Source organism: Dysidea avara, chromosome 15, assembly GCF_963678975.1.
Source record: "Dysidea avara chromosome 15, odDysAvar1.4, whole genome shotgun sequence".
NCBI classification, from domain to species: domain Eukaryota; kingdom Metazoa; phylum Porifera; class Demospongiae; order Dictyoceratida; family Dysideidae; genus Dysidea; species Dysidea avara.
Genome location: NC_089286.1, coordinates 9729632 through 9744552, shown reverse-complemented (window position 1 = coordinate 9744552; position 14921 = coordinate 9729632). Strand labels below are relative to the sequence as shown.

Below are 14921 nucleotides of genomic sequence, written 5' to 3'. Positions count from 1 at the left end.
GCATTGTGGGAAATACAGCAGTAGACAGCCGGATAAGCGAATAAATCAATATGTGACCATCTAAGCAAATACCCGTCTAGCATGCGTATTGAGAAAAATGATTTTTTTTAAATGATGAAATTACGCATGTTGCAAAGAAAATTTACGGAAGTTTTAATGGAAGCATTACTCAGGAAAGGAAGTGTTAAATCAATCTAAACCAAAACAGCCAAGCTGTAAAAAAGAGTGCGGCCCCCAAAAAGGCCAGGATGAAAAAAAGATGTGAAATCCAAGGTGGCGGCCAAGAAATGGTTGTGATGGCAGGTTAATGGCAAAAATTTTAATTACGACAATTCAGCATCACAGCCATTTCTTGGCCACCACCTTGGATTTCACATCTTTTTTCATCCTGCCCTTTTTGGAGGCCACACTCTTTTTTACAACTTGGCTGTTTTGGTTTAAATGTCACTTCTTTTTGTATTGCAAGCCACAAAGCCGGCCATTAACTGGCTTTGGTGCTTCCTTCTAACTTGTTTCTTTTTCTTTTCTGCAGGAATTGTGGAACAAAAGGAAGAAATGTTGTGTACAGTTTTTGTCTGATTATACTGTAGGTAATAAGGTGCACCACGGAAAAAATATATTTACACCTATGCACTACAGCAGTGCATATGTAGTGCATATAGTCAACTATATGCACATGATAATTATGTGAACCAGTGTACATGCTGGTCACATACACACCTGAGCAAATGTTGTATTTGAGACAGTTCGCATATGTATCACATACAGTTATTGAATGTGCTTCATATGTACTACACTTGTAATCAGACTACATTTCATATTCATCACATATTCAGTACTATTTGAATATTGAATAAATACAATTTGCATGTGAAGTACATATGTTATGCATGTGTAACAAATCATGCACCTTCAAAGATACTACACACATGCATAGTACATCTCAATAATTTAAATTGCTTATCAGTGGACTTGGAAGTCTCATGTTGCAGTCATACGCTATTATTTTAGGTGAAAAGAGACTACTTGCTGATTACACAGTGAAATGTCAATGGTTTCCTGATACACAGCATTACACAATGACACAGTATCATACTTTGTAGATAACACGCATATCAGTGGTTTTCCTTTGACAACGTAGCATCGCAAACTAATACAATATTATTCTGTGCAGTACCCATGGTATCTTCTTATGACATGCAGGATCACAAACTGGCTCAGCATTACTTCATGGATTGATTACAAGTGGTTCTTCGGATGATGCAACATCACAGACTGACACAATGTATTGTTTTGCAATGGATTGATGATATGTGGTCCCTCTAATGACACGGTGTCACTGACACACCATAACTACACAGTTGCCTTCTCAGACAACACCATAAATGTGGACAACACAGTGGCTTGTCAATGCTATCCTCTGACAACACAGTATCACACTCTGACACACAATATATTTACAGATTGCACTGTAGGTTAACAGTGGTCTAATGTGAATGATGTATGTCTAATTTGAATCACATACATCACAATACTTTTCTATATCTTCAGACACCTTGCTTGCCTTTAAACAACCTCTGAATAGTTTTAGGAATTTCATCATACCTCAGAGTCATGAGAAGCTTTCCTGAATTAACTGTACCCCTTTCAACCCAGCAGCAAGCACACCATACTCAATCGCTTACAATCACTTCCTGTTTGTTCTCCATTTCTAAAGTCTATGCTGTTGATTTGGTTAAGGAGTTTCTTAGGCCTGTTGCATGCTTGTTTTCCCTTTATAATACTAGACTCCAAGATGTTTAGCATCTATTTCAGCATTGTCATGCCAACTTCTACAAATCAGTTGAATTTTGAGGTGGCCAACTAGTACCGTTCCATTCCCCAAAACTAAGCACAAAGTGCAGATTTGTCAACTTTAACTTCCATCATCAACTGCCGCACCTTTATACAGGCTGAGCCTTTTGGTGCAACCTTGTCTTTTGAGACAAATTAGATAATATAATAACGTTTCTAGAACCAATGTATTATGAGAACTGTGACGGTGTCAAGGCGAAATACCATTAGAGTTTCCTGTTCTGCATTGAGCATACTTCCCTATTAGCTGCCAATATTACATTCTGTTTACCTACCAGTTATAATCTTGTTGTCTTCAGCATCTTGCAGGCTAGTGCGAGGGCTGTGGGTACATACATGTACAGTCTCCTCATACGCTGTTTTTTTTTTTTCCATTCCTTTGTTGTTGTGTCGAAAATTTCTATCTTGTGCCTCTTATAAGTAGGTTCAGATTCTCCACAATGTTCACATGATAGCAACGCTGTTTCCTGCGATCGGTTTCCTGGTACTCATAACGTACGCTAATATTTTAAAGACACTCCAAGTATCACGTGAATGCCATTGGAGGGACAATCGGTTGGCAGCTGCTGGACTACCTCGCGAAATGGCAAGTAGTGTGAGATATCAGTGTTTGAACTCTGCTGTGAATACTCCTAGTAATTTAAATGAAGACAGAGGAAGGACTATGCCGCAGCGACCTCGAAACGAGATTAGAAATGACCAATCGGCAAGTCTCGGATCAAGTAGAAAAGGGGGTGGTCGAATAGACGAAACAGAAAGGTACCTACTGTACGTACGTGTGGGAATTAAAAATAGACCTAGTGTATATTTACTTTGGTTAGAATTGAACGTGGCAACACTGAGCACAATGATGGTCGGCATGAAACGACTCTGTGAAGAACAAAAGAACTTCAAGCCTCCACTATGAAAATTGAGAAAATTGTCGAAGAAATGCAATATGGGATGGAACAAATGGTATCAAGCAAAATGCCAATACCTTGCGACTTGAGTGTAAGCCTAAAATTAAAGCAGCTGGTGATACTTTGTTTTTGCAGGCTTCAGTTCATGAAATACATGCTCAGGCTTTAGACAATGTGGAGTAGAATGGAATTACTCTCTTAAGTACGTTGCTATGAGATCAAGTGTTTGTGTCATCATTTGTGATATGTTTGTTCCAGGTTTGATGATATCGCAAATAAAGAAATAAACAAGACGCTTATACAGATTGTGATGGCTGTCAATAAAGATGAGAAAGTTACTCCTTTGGTTGTCAAACATGAGGCTTATAGTTTTATGCTAGTCAAATTTTGTTTTGGAATTGCACAGGTGCTTTAAGTCAAAGAAGGGCCAGCATGCAAGTCAGAGGGAAAGAAAAGAACAGGTGTTAAAAAAGAGTCTCAGAAGTGACAACAGCATCATAATGTGAGTTTACATTATAGTAAACATGATTGTTTATATGTTGTTATAGAAAACGCATCCACATCTTAAGGCTTTGGAAGGTTCAAGATCCATTGATGACGAGACTAAGAAAAGAGTCCTAAAGTGTTGAAACCAGAATTTATGTCTTCAGAAGATTCAGCCACAGCGATGAAGAGGAGACTAATGAAAGTGGGAGTGGAAGTGATGATGAAATTCCAAGGAGAAAACCAGCAAAAAAAACTTGATATGCCGTAGACTTTCATGGCGTAATCGAGAGTGTCGAGATATGATGGATAGCCTCGACAGAAAACTACAGCGAAAGAGAACAGCCTGCTGAAAAGCCACGCGTTTAAAAGCTGGAATGGATGGAAACTCGACTAGGCCCAAGCCAGATCATTTTCCAGAGTAGGCAACAGAATTATTTGACTGATACTGATGACTTGAACACGTGTATGACTTAGTGTCATTTTGTATCATATATCAGAATACAATGACAATGTTGTACATTGACTCATAGTAATTGAATAAATTACAGATAAATTATGAAATATGCTAATTACAAATAAGTGAATTTATTACATATGTGGCTTTCCTGCGGCTCATCTGTACAATTGATGTGCTTCACATGTGTCCTGTAGTGCATACAAATTTTTGGTTTCTTTGTAGCTGATATCGCTACAGGTGACTTGTTTCTAGCTGATCTCTCTACAGGATGGTTTCTTTGTAGCTGAACTCTCTACAGGGTGATTTTTTCTAGCTGAACTCTCTCTAGGGTGATCACTTTATAGCTGAACCCTGTGGTTTCTTCTATCTGATCTTTCTACAGTGTGATTTGTTTGTAGCTGAACTCTCTACAAGGTGACGTTTTCTAGCTGAGCTCTCTCTTATTTCTAGCTGATCTCTCTACAGAGTAACTCATTAGTAAAGCTGAAGTCTTTATATGGTGGAATAAGGATTTTGGTTGTTAAACTCTCTGCATGAAGACTTGTTTGTAGCAGAACTTCTACAGAGTGAATTGTTTGTAGCTGAACTCTCTACAGGGTGCATGACTTGTTTATAGCTGAACTCTCTTCAGTGTGACTTGTGATGTTCTGAATCTCTACAGTGATATAATTGTAGCTTAACTCTCCAAAGGGTGACTTGCTTCTTGCTGAACTGTCTATAAGATTAACTGTTTGCAGCTGAAGTCCCTACAGAATAACTTGTAATGTAACAGAATTCTATAATGGAGTAAATAAAATAGCTGAATGCTCTATTAGGGTAACTGTTCTATTAGAGTATCTCAATTTCACATTTGCCACACGGAGTTGACTTTCGAATCATAACTCAGTGGTTTGCAATCCGATTCTTCTGTACTACTGCAAGGACTTTCTATGAAGATTATTCCAGCTATACACCGATTTTCAGCTCATTGCTCTAAGCAGTATGCCTAGTAGACGTAAAAACTAATATTTCTTTTATTCATAAAAATCGATCGTGTAATTGTGACACAGGTTAGGTTTTGTGTCATATCTCTATGGTCTTTATCTCAATTCCTTTCAAAACCACCAAAAGGCACTAACGATGGTTACTCCATCTACATAGCAATTTTCAACTCATTCCATGGAGCAGTTTACCCTGTAGGCGTGACAACAAATCAATCTTGTTTTATGCAAATAATCGGTCATAACTCTAGAACCATTCATCGGATTTGCACCAAATTTCATGCTAGGATTCGCCTTTAGACTCCCGTTCTGTGTGCCACATTTCAAGGTGATCGGAGTACGCATTTGCATTTTATAGCAATTTTTGCAAGTGTGTGAAAACATGAAGAAGAAAAAAATGAAAAAAAATCGAAACTTTGGCAACTCGTATTTCGGAAATGGCAGGAGCAATTTCCTTCAAATTTACTACCCTGGTTGGCAGGGGATAAGGGATCACCGAGATACAAAAGTGTGAAAATGATGTTTTCTTTTTCCCTGTCAATATACCCATGGTGTGGTGTGCCAGCTTCTTAGGCCGCACGACACACTATCGTGTGTCTTGATTAAACCTACATACCATCTTATTCGCCTAATCATGAGGAGTTCAAAAATTTTTGTTTCATTTTTGTAGCCCTAATGGTTTGTGTGTCATGTGCATTTGTTTACAACGTGGTAGACATAAACAAAATTGTTGCCATTTTTTAATAAGACCACCTTCATACACCTATGCACAAGTGATTGCAGGGCTAAAACTATACCTTGACAGACCTGCCAATCCATGGTGAACACTGTAAGCCAACTCCAAACTTTGTAGACTAATCCAAAAGGAAGTTATGGTTGCTAATGTAAGCGCCTGTAGTTTGTTTTTAATATAGTCACTGTACAAATCAATTTCCTTGCCTTTTCTACTTTCTAGTGCTGTAATTCCAAAACCACTCACCATAATCAACTGACATTTTGGTGAACCATTCTTTGGACTATGCAGATAATGCTTAGAAAATAAAAGGAAATTCAGAAGCTGTGCAAACTAGATGGGCTTTCACTGAGATGGTCACATACATATAGAAGACATCGAGAAAATAATGTACAGGCGCTTACATAAACCACCATAGCATACTGATACAATGGCATACAGAGTTGAATCTGCAGACAATACTTACCCAGATTTCCCAGGACCTAGAGCCTTGACCAGGAGAATAAATAACCATGTATGCCTTAGCTGCAACAGTGTATTCTGAGCCTAAGTATCACAATGCTTCCCTATGTACACATCCACTGTATTCACTACCCTGATAAATCATATTCTCCCTAAAATTATGCATGCTTTTCAAATTCCACTAGTAGGCAAATACATAAAAATATATCCAAGTTTTCAAAACCCTTCTTTTTCACTAAAAACAAGGAGCATTTATTATGGATAATTTCAAATACATATTTTACCAATTGTAATCAATAATGCTAAGTTTAGGCTTGAACCACTATGTCAAGTTTGTTCACAATTTAGTGACAATTACCAAACCAATAGTTGCAAAAAGCACGTGGATCACTGTAAATCGCTATTAACTATGCATATTATATGTACCATGAAGCCACAAAGGCAAATTTCAGGGTACATATCTTATAAACCCTGGCTGGCCATGATACATTATTTTAAGTTAAACCATGGCTGGCTTTGGTACATTTTTAATGTATGTACATTTTAAGTGTACCATGGCCTTCAGTACTGCCAATTTCCTTATATAAAAACTCAAGCCGCAATTGATTGCAAGAATTTATTGGTCGCATGATAAAAACCATGCATCTGATTTTGCACCCTATAGCACTCAGATGGAAGCGATTTGTCATCCTTGCCATCCTACGAGTTGAGCAACATTGATTTAATCGTGGGACCAACCAAAAAGAAGTGGACACAAAGGAGGACAAACCCATGATATGTGCATTGTACGTACTGTGGTATGACAAAAGGCATGACTTGGTATGAAGCAACATCTAACAATAAAACTTGTAGCCTTAGCTGTTATTGAGTTACACTTGCTATCAGGCATCAGGCAGGCAGGCATCAGGCAGGCAGGCAGGCAGGCAGGCAGGCAGGCAGGCAGGCAGGCAGGCAGGCAGGCAGGCAGGCAGGCAGGCAGGCAGGCAGGCAGGCAGGCAGGCAGGCAGGCAGGCAGGCAGGCAGGCAGGCAGGCAGGCAGGCAGGCAGGCAGGCAGGCAGGCAGGCAGGCAGGTAGGCAGGCAGGCAGGCAGTACAAAATTCCATTGAATCATTTTTTAAAGATTTTATAACGATCTATTGGAAGATGTATTTTATGTCGGTTGAGCTTGCGAATTAGACAGAAAATAATCTCCCGCCGTAATACATTGCGCATGTGTGTTAGTGCACGTGATTCATGTGTGAGTATTTATAAAGTGTGAACGCATGTTCATTCTAGGCTGACAGGTGCGACAGTGTTGGCTGCTAGTACCTGTTCTAGTAATAAGTATATATATAAGTTGTTAATTTACTAGGCGGCTATTCACGAGCCACAATAGTTACCTCCGAAGGATGGATGACTCCCAGAAGCTGGATTTACTTCTTAAGTCCGTGGACTCAATGAAGGCGGCCCACACCCAGATCCAGGACGATATGAAGGCGGCCCACGCGCAGATCCAGCAGAATATGAACGCCAAGTTTGAGCGCCTCGAGAAGGAGGTAGCGGACGGCCAAGAGGAGACAGCCCACCTTATCATCCGGAAGATCCAGCAGAAGGAGCCCGAACCAACCTTTCGTCGAAGAGGGAATGAGCGTCAGTTCGCCTTCAATCAGTTGGTGAACAACGCCATCAAGTCAGCTGCCTCGATGTTGGACAAGCTGAAGCCGGAGCAACCCCAGGCAGCGTCCGTTCTTAAGAACGCAAGAGAGCAGCTGCAAGAAGGTGTGCACGCCATTGCGGCACAGCAAAAGCTTATTCGCCTTGCGGATAGCTCAGACTGTGGCTGGGGTGCGGTGGAAGAGTACTTAAAGGAAGAGATTGCCACCGACGAGAAGGATGCCAAGAAATGGTCTGACGCAGAGAAGCGTACAATGGAGCAGAGACGGCAACTAAAGAGGACAGTTAGTGAGAGGGAGTCGCCGCCTCAGCCTGTGAGTCAGGGTTTTGCTGGCCCCTTTCCAGTAGTAGGCACAGGCTCTGCCTGTGGTATGCCACCAACCCCTGTATTTGGGCCGCCACCGCACCCCCAGCCTCCCATGTTCATGAAGCCAACTGGGCCACCAGGACCACCAACAAGAGCGCTAGGTCCATGTTTCCACTGCCTACAGATGGGACACCTGAGGGCTCAATGTCCAGCCAGGTTCAGGGGTGGTAGACCGTATCCTTTGGTGAATAGTAATGATTGTTATACTGAATGTCAGGGGTACACCTTATGGTGTGAGCATTGTACTACCTACAAGTCAGGGTATTGTGAGTACAGTGGGTCATTGTGAGGGTGTCAATAATGTATGCAATGCTAAGAGTACTTTTGTTGTGAGTAAGGTGGGTCACACTAAGGGTGTTGAGGATGTATGCAATGCTAATAGTGCTTATGTAGTAAGTACAGTAGATAATGCTAATGGTGTTGATAATGTATGCAATGCTAATAGTAATTTTGTTGTGAGTAAGGTGGGTCATACTAAGGGTGTTGATGATGTATGCATTGCTAATAGTGCTTATGCAGTAACTACAGTGGATAATGCTAATGGTGTTGATAATGTATGCAATGCTAATAGTGCTTATGCTGTTAGTGTAGTGGGTAATACCAATGGCCTCAATACTGTTTTCAATGCTAAGGGTAAGGGGGATGTATACAAGGTTAGCAGGAACCAATCTGCTACTGATTGTGCCCACACTTTGGAAACTGTGGATGATGAGTTCAGAGTGAGTGTAGTATCACAGCCCATAGTCCAGCCAGGTGGGCCCAGGATGCAGGTGGGTTCCCTAAGTAATGACACTCATGATGGTGACGAGGGTTTACGAAAGAGCAATACCATGGTGGAGGTCACAGAAGGTGACATGGTGGGCCCCACACGTTTTTGGGAGCTAGAACAGAACTCGGAACAAATAGTCGATGTGCAAGGTAGGCTTAAAGGCTCGATAGAATTCTGGAGAACAGTGTTGAATGCCTCCAATCCAGTGATTGAGTGCATTGAGGAGGGGTATAAGCTCCCTCTCCTTTCTCTGCCACCGCCATTCATAGCTAAGAACCAGAAGTCGGCTACCAATAACCCAAGCTTTGTCACTGAGGCAGTTGCAGAATTGCTACGGAACCGCTGCATCCAAACAGTCACACAGAAACCTCACATATGCAGCCCACTCTCAGTAGTGTCCAACAGCTCTGGTAAGTTGAGACTAGTCCTGAACCTGCGTTATCTTAACCAATTTCTGCTGAAGGCTAAATTTAAGTACGAAGATCTAAGGGTGGCTATGTCAATGTTTCAACAAGGGGGCTATATGTTTTCTTTTGACTTCAAATCGGGGTACCACCACGTAGATATCCATAGGCAACACTGGAAATTTCTGGGGTTTTCCTGGGGTCAGGGCAGGAAACAGCAATTTTATGTCTTTTGTGTGTTACCTTTTGGATTAGCCACTGCATGCTACCTATTCACCAAATTGTTGAGACCTCTGGTTCGGCACTGGAGGGCCCAAGGCTTGCGGGCAGTTGTCTATTTAGATGATGGGATAGTGGCAGTAAGTGGAAAAAAGGAGGCAGTGTACTAGTCTAGGAGGACCTTAGTAGAGCAGGTTTTGTCACAAACCATACAAAGTGTAATTGGACACCATCCCAATAGTGCGCCTGGCTTGGCTTTGAGCTGGACCTGGAGCAAGGCAAGATAACAGTCCCACAGGCAAAAATTAATGCACTGCAAGCCTTACTTAAAGATGCAATAGGCAAGTGCTCCCTCCCTGCTAAGGCCCTAGCTAGTATTACAGGTAAGATAATTTCTATGTCCCCAGGGTTGGGTCCAGTGACCAGGTTAATGACCAGGGGACTGTACACCTTATTGAACACATGCATGTCATGGCTACAGTACCTGCCACTATCCGACCATGTAAGAGGGGAACTCGGGTTCTGGTATAACGAAATTGAAAAGTTCAATGGGCATAATATATGGATGGGGCCCTCAGCAGCAAGGGTTGTGTTCACTGATGCTAGTGACTCTGGTTATGCAGGTTACACAGTGCAACACGGGTGTCACATAGCACAGGGTACATGGCTGCCAGATGAATCCAAAAGGAGCTCCACATGGCGTGAGCTAAGAGCAGTTAGACTAGTGCTGGAAGCCCTTGCAGCTAAGTTGGCTAATGAGCGGGTTAGGTGGTTCACTGATAATCAGAATGTAGTACGTATACTGTCAGTAGGGAGTAAGAAACCTGACCTGCAGAATGAAGCACTTGCTATATTTTCGACTTCGCTAGCACACTGCGTCCACGTTGAGCCAGAGTGGATACCAAGGCGGGATAATGAGGTCGCTGATTACCTTAGTCGGCTTGTTGACTATGATGATTGGAGCCTGGATCATGTTTCCTTCATGGAATTGGACAGAGTGTGGGGCCCTCACACAGTTGATCGCTTTGCAAGCTATTACAATACACAGCTGCCACGTTTTAATTCTAGGTTTTGGAACCCAGGCACAGAGGATGTGGATGCTTTCACTTGCGACTGGCAAATGGACAACAACTGGCTTTGTCCGCCTGTAAACTTGGTGCCACGTGTTATCAGGCACCTGTTGAAGTGCAAGGCAGCAGCAACTCTGATATTGCCAGAATGGCCATCAGCGCCGTTCTGGCCTATGTTATTCCCAGAAGGAGGCAAACCAGTCAGCTTCATTGCAGAAACCCGTACCCTGACACCAGCTACCTTCACTATAATTCCTGGAAGAAGAGGCTCCAGCTTGTTTGTAGGTTACCCCAACACTAACTTGTTGGCACTGCGCATACCATAGTGGTGGGTCAGTAACTGTGCAGCTAGGATTTGCTAGCCAGCCATTGTAGACTGTTAAGGTATGATAAATGTAATAGGGACATATTTATGTAAACTATGCATGTGCTATTATCAGTTTTGGAGGTAGAAAAAATAAATAAATAAATTTAAAAAAATAAAAAAATAAATTAAATAAATAAAAAGATTTCAGCCCAGATGTAGGGGAGGTCAAGTGTTTTAATGCTTAATGTGATGTACCAGCCTAGGTGCTGGGGTAGTCAAGTGTTTTTTAATGTTTAATGTACCAGCCCAGGTACTGGGGTAGTCAAGTGTTTTTAATGTTTAATGTACCCACCCAGGTGCTGGGGTAGTCAAGTGTGTTAATGTACCAGCCCAGGTGCTGGGGTAGTCAAGTGTTTCTAATGGGGACATTGGAAACAGTGGAAATTGAAAACTGAAACTGAAAAACTAAAATTGGTCAAAACTTCATATTAACAGGTACCTCTTAACAAAGACCACCTCTATAATAAGACCGCCTCTAAAATAAGACCACCTCATTATAGTAGTTATGTCAAGTAGGTCCAAAAATATAGCTAAGGTGTACTCATAATGCAATAAAGTATCAATCAATCAGACAGTACTTAAAAGTTGAAATGACAGCTGCAGGGTTGTACAAAAGGATATACTATCTTATCATGCCAAGACCTAAAGTCCATGGTCATGTCACAAATGAAAATGGAGCAATTACATGCATAATTGAATTTGATAATGGATTTCTCATGAATATTATTGTGCATGATTTAGGTAGGAGTTGCATAGTTACAAAATTAACATTAATGATTCTTGACTTTGTGTCTTAATAATTGTTAGGCACACGTAATAAGCATCCTCGAAGATTTAAAAACCTGAGATGACATCAGTAATTACCAAGGCGCAGGTAATTATTGACAGGTTTTTAAATCCTTGAAGACACCTATCACGAGTGTCTAACTATTACCAAGACACAAAGTCCAAGATCATTAATTTAACTATGCAACTCTTAAATCATGCACAATTCATGAGAAATCCAGTATCAGCAGAATAATTGTGCATGCAATTACCCCATTTTCATTGTGACATGACCATGGACTTTAGATCTTGGTATGGTAAGATAGTATATCCTTATGTACAACCCTGCAGCTGTCGTTTTAACTTTTAAGTACTTTCTGATTGATTGATACTTTATTACATTATGAGTACACCTAATGGCGTTTTTGTTGGACCTACTTGACATGAATACTATAATGAGGTGGTCTTATTAGAGGCGGTCTAATTATAGAGGTGGTCTTATTACAGAGGTGGTCTTTGTTAAGAGGTACCTGTTAATATGAAGTTTTGACCAATTTTAGTTTTTCAGTTTCAGTTTCAGTTTTCAATTTCCACTGTTTCCAATGTCCCTTTCTAATGTTTAATGTACCAGTCTAGGTGCTGGGGTAGTCAAGTGTTTTAATGTACCAGCCCAGGTGCTGGGGTAGTCAAGTGTTTTTAATGTTTAATGTACCAGTCTAGGTGCTGGGGTAGTCAAGTAATTTAAGGTTTAATGTACGCTGGGGTAGTCAGGTGTTTTAATGTTTAATGACCAGCCCAGGTGCTGGGGTAGTCAAGTGTTTTAATGTTTAATGTGCTAGCTTAGCTGCTAGTTGTACATAGAATGTTATACTTTATAATTACGGAAACACAGTTATCAGACTCTTAGTAAGCATGAATGATAAGTGCAATGGGATTCAAGGTCACCTATGCATGGAGATATTGTATCACATGTTGTGTTATTACCACAGATGTCCAGACGACAGGGACCTGGCTCACGCTGAAGGAACTTGAGGACCCTGAGCTGGCTAGGCTTGCTTCGCAGCTACCATCCACAGTGCTCAAGAGCAGAGCAGACTCATCCGCCAAGAAATACCTAGGAGCCTTTCAACGGTGGCGCTATTGGGCTTCAACTCATAACCTGCCAGTATTTCCAGCTAAGGAGCAGCACATTGCCTTGTATCTGCAGAGTATTGCCAACCGCCTTGAATCCAAATCAGCTGCAGAAGAAGCTGTCAATGCGATCAACTGGGCTCACACACTAGCAGGGCTAGAATCTCCAGTGAATGCAACATTTGTACAAGCTACACTGCAAGGAATAAGGAGATCATGTTGCAAGCCTGTGCGGAAGAAGAAGCCTGTGACTGTAGACATGCTGGCTGACATGGTTGAGAACATGAACTCTCATCCAACTCTGGCAAACATGAGGATCACTACCCTGAGCCTGCTGGCTTTCGCAGGTTTCCTCAGGTTTGATGAGGTCATTCACATTAGGGCTAGTGATGTCACTATTGCTGAGGGAATGGCCAAACTTCAGATCCCACGTAGCAAGACTGACCAACTCAGGCAAGGAAGTGAAGTATTAATTGCCAGGACAGGGATGCCGACCTGCCCAGTAGGAATGTTGGAGCGGTACATGGCTAAGGTCGGGTTGGACACAACAAGTGAGCTCTTCCTGTTTAGAGGGATTACCAGAACCAGTGGTGGTGAGAGACTAAGAGGTACAGGTCCGCTCAGTTATACAACCGTGAGAGAGCAGTTTAGGGGCAAGATGTTGGAACTGGGCTACCCTGTTTCAGGATATGGTCTGCACAGTCTCAGGGCAGGTGGTGCTTCCGCTGCAGCCCAGGCAGGGGTCCCAGACAGATTGTTCCGCCAGCATGGAAGGTGGAGATCAGAGACAGCTAAAGATGGCTACATTGAGGACTCTGTGGAGAACCACCTGACAGTGTCCAAGAGTATAGGGATATAACAGTATCTTTATTAAGGGGATACCTGTGGTGGTGTTTATGGAGGGGTAACATATGGTGCTTAGCTGCAGAGTGTGAACCAACACCAGGCCTTCTTTGTTACTCTAATTGTTTGTTAAATTAAATGAACTAGTAGCCGCACCTGCAGCTGTACACCAGTATGTGTTTGTGTGAGTATCTCGGGTATGAGGAGGGAGCATTTAGGGTCATACTAAAGGCACTTTTAGGCTTGGTTACACCTAACCAATACTAACAAGGCACACACCAGGATAGTTGTGTAAAGCTTGTTTTCAGGTGATATATTTGGTCAGAAATAACCAAACCTACATGATCCCTAATATACAGTACTACCGTACTGCATGGCAAGTGATACACATGAGTTAATGCGAAGGAAAGAATTTTGACTGAGACATAAACAGCAAAGTGCAACTATGTATGTACTAGTAGACTATATTCCAAAGACTGCTAAGGTGGTACCAAGAGTACATAATAATAGAAGAGGGAGGAGAGTGTCTAACTCTCAATATAATCCATACAAACACACTGCGCTCAAACCCTCCTACTTCAATCCTTAAAACTTCTAGTAATAAATCAATACCTTTAAGTGAACAGAAGACTGTTGATATTTCCTAATTGAAGCAGTAGAAGTGCTACAACTTCCTTCGTAGAGCAAGCCATTTGTCACCTTTGGTGGTTATAGTTGATTGCGCAAGGTCTGAGGTCTGAGCGCAGTGAGTTTGGTGAATTAACTGAAATTAGACACTCTCCTCCCTACTCTATTACTATGTACTCTTGGTGGTACTAAAGCAATAACGCACACATTCTTGACAACAATCTACTGTGACTCAATTTAAGACATATTGAAAGCTAGTACTGTATATGAACGCATAGAATCCTGGGTGTTTATTTCCTATAGATCATTTTTGACCCGGTGTTTAAATGAGACCGGCGTCAATTGGACCCCAGTGTTTACTTCTTACTATCATGTTGAGTCACTCATTGAACAAGAATGACAGGTGCCAGTACCAGTACCTACGAAATCGATAGTGTGGTTCGAGGCCACCATGTATATAAAACCATTTGGACTCCTCTGCTGGGTGAAACGTTCGAAGTCGGGTGGGAAGATGACGATGACCACGATGAATATGCTGTAGCCATCACCAGAAGAGAAGTCATAGTCGGATATGTACCAAGGGAAATATCAAGAGTTCGCTATTATTTCTTAGGACACGGCAGCATCTCTTGTAGAATCACTGGTCACAGAAAGAAAGGAATAGGCCTGGTAGTACCTTGTGTTTACACATTCTGCAGTTCTGCTACAAACATTAAGAAACTGTGTAACCTGCTCGCAAAATGTAAAAACTAATCAGATAACTAGTACAATACGTAGTTAACAATTTGTACCATATTACAAATATGTTATAGTACAAATACACTGTATCAGTAA

General features: G+C 41.6%; 1 protein-coding gene and 1 long non-coding RNA gene across 3 annotated transcripts in view; one reads left to right on the top strand and one right to left on the bottom strand.

Annotated features, from left to right (window-relative positions):
* The window catches only part of LOC136245266 (uncharacterized), a 248123-nt gene that overhangs the window by 215406 nt on the left and 17796 nt on the right, over positions 1-14921 (bottom strand). The window lies entirely within an intron of this gene.
* LOC136245709 (uncharacterized) lies at positions 2388-3878 on the top strand. 2 transcript variants are annotated; one of them, XR_010696087.1, is made up of 5 exons: positions 2388-2613; positions 2676-2844; positions 2889-2955; positions 3012-3255; positions 3302-3878. It is a non-coding gene; the product is annotated as an uncharacterized lncRNA (long non-coding RNA). The 2 variants fall into 2 exon arrangements; XR_010696086.1 differs by having other exon boundaries at positions 2676-2955.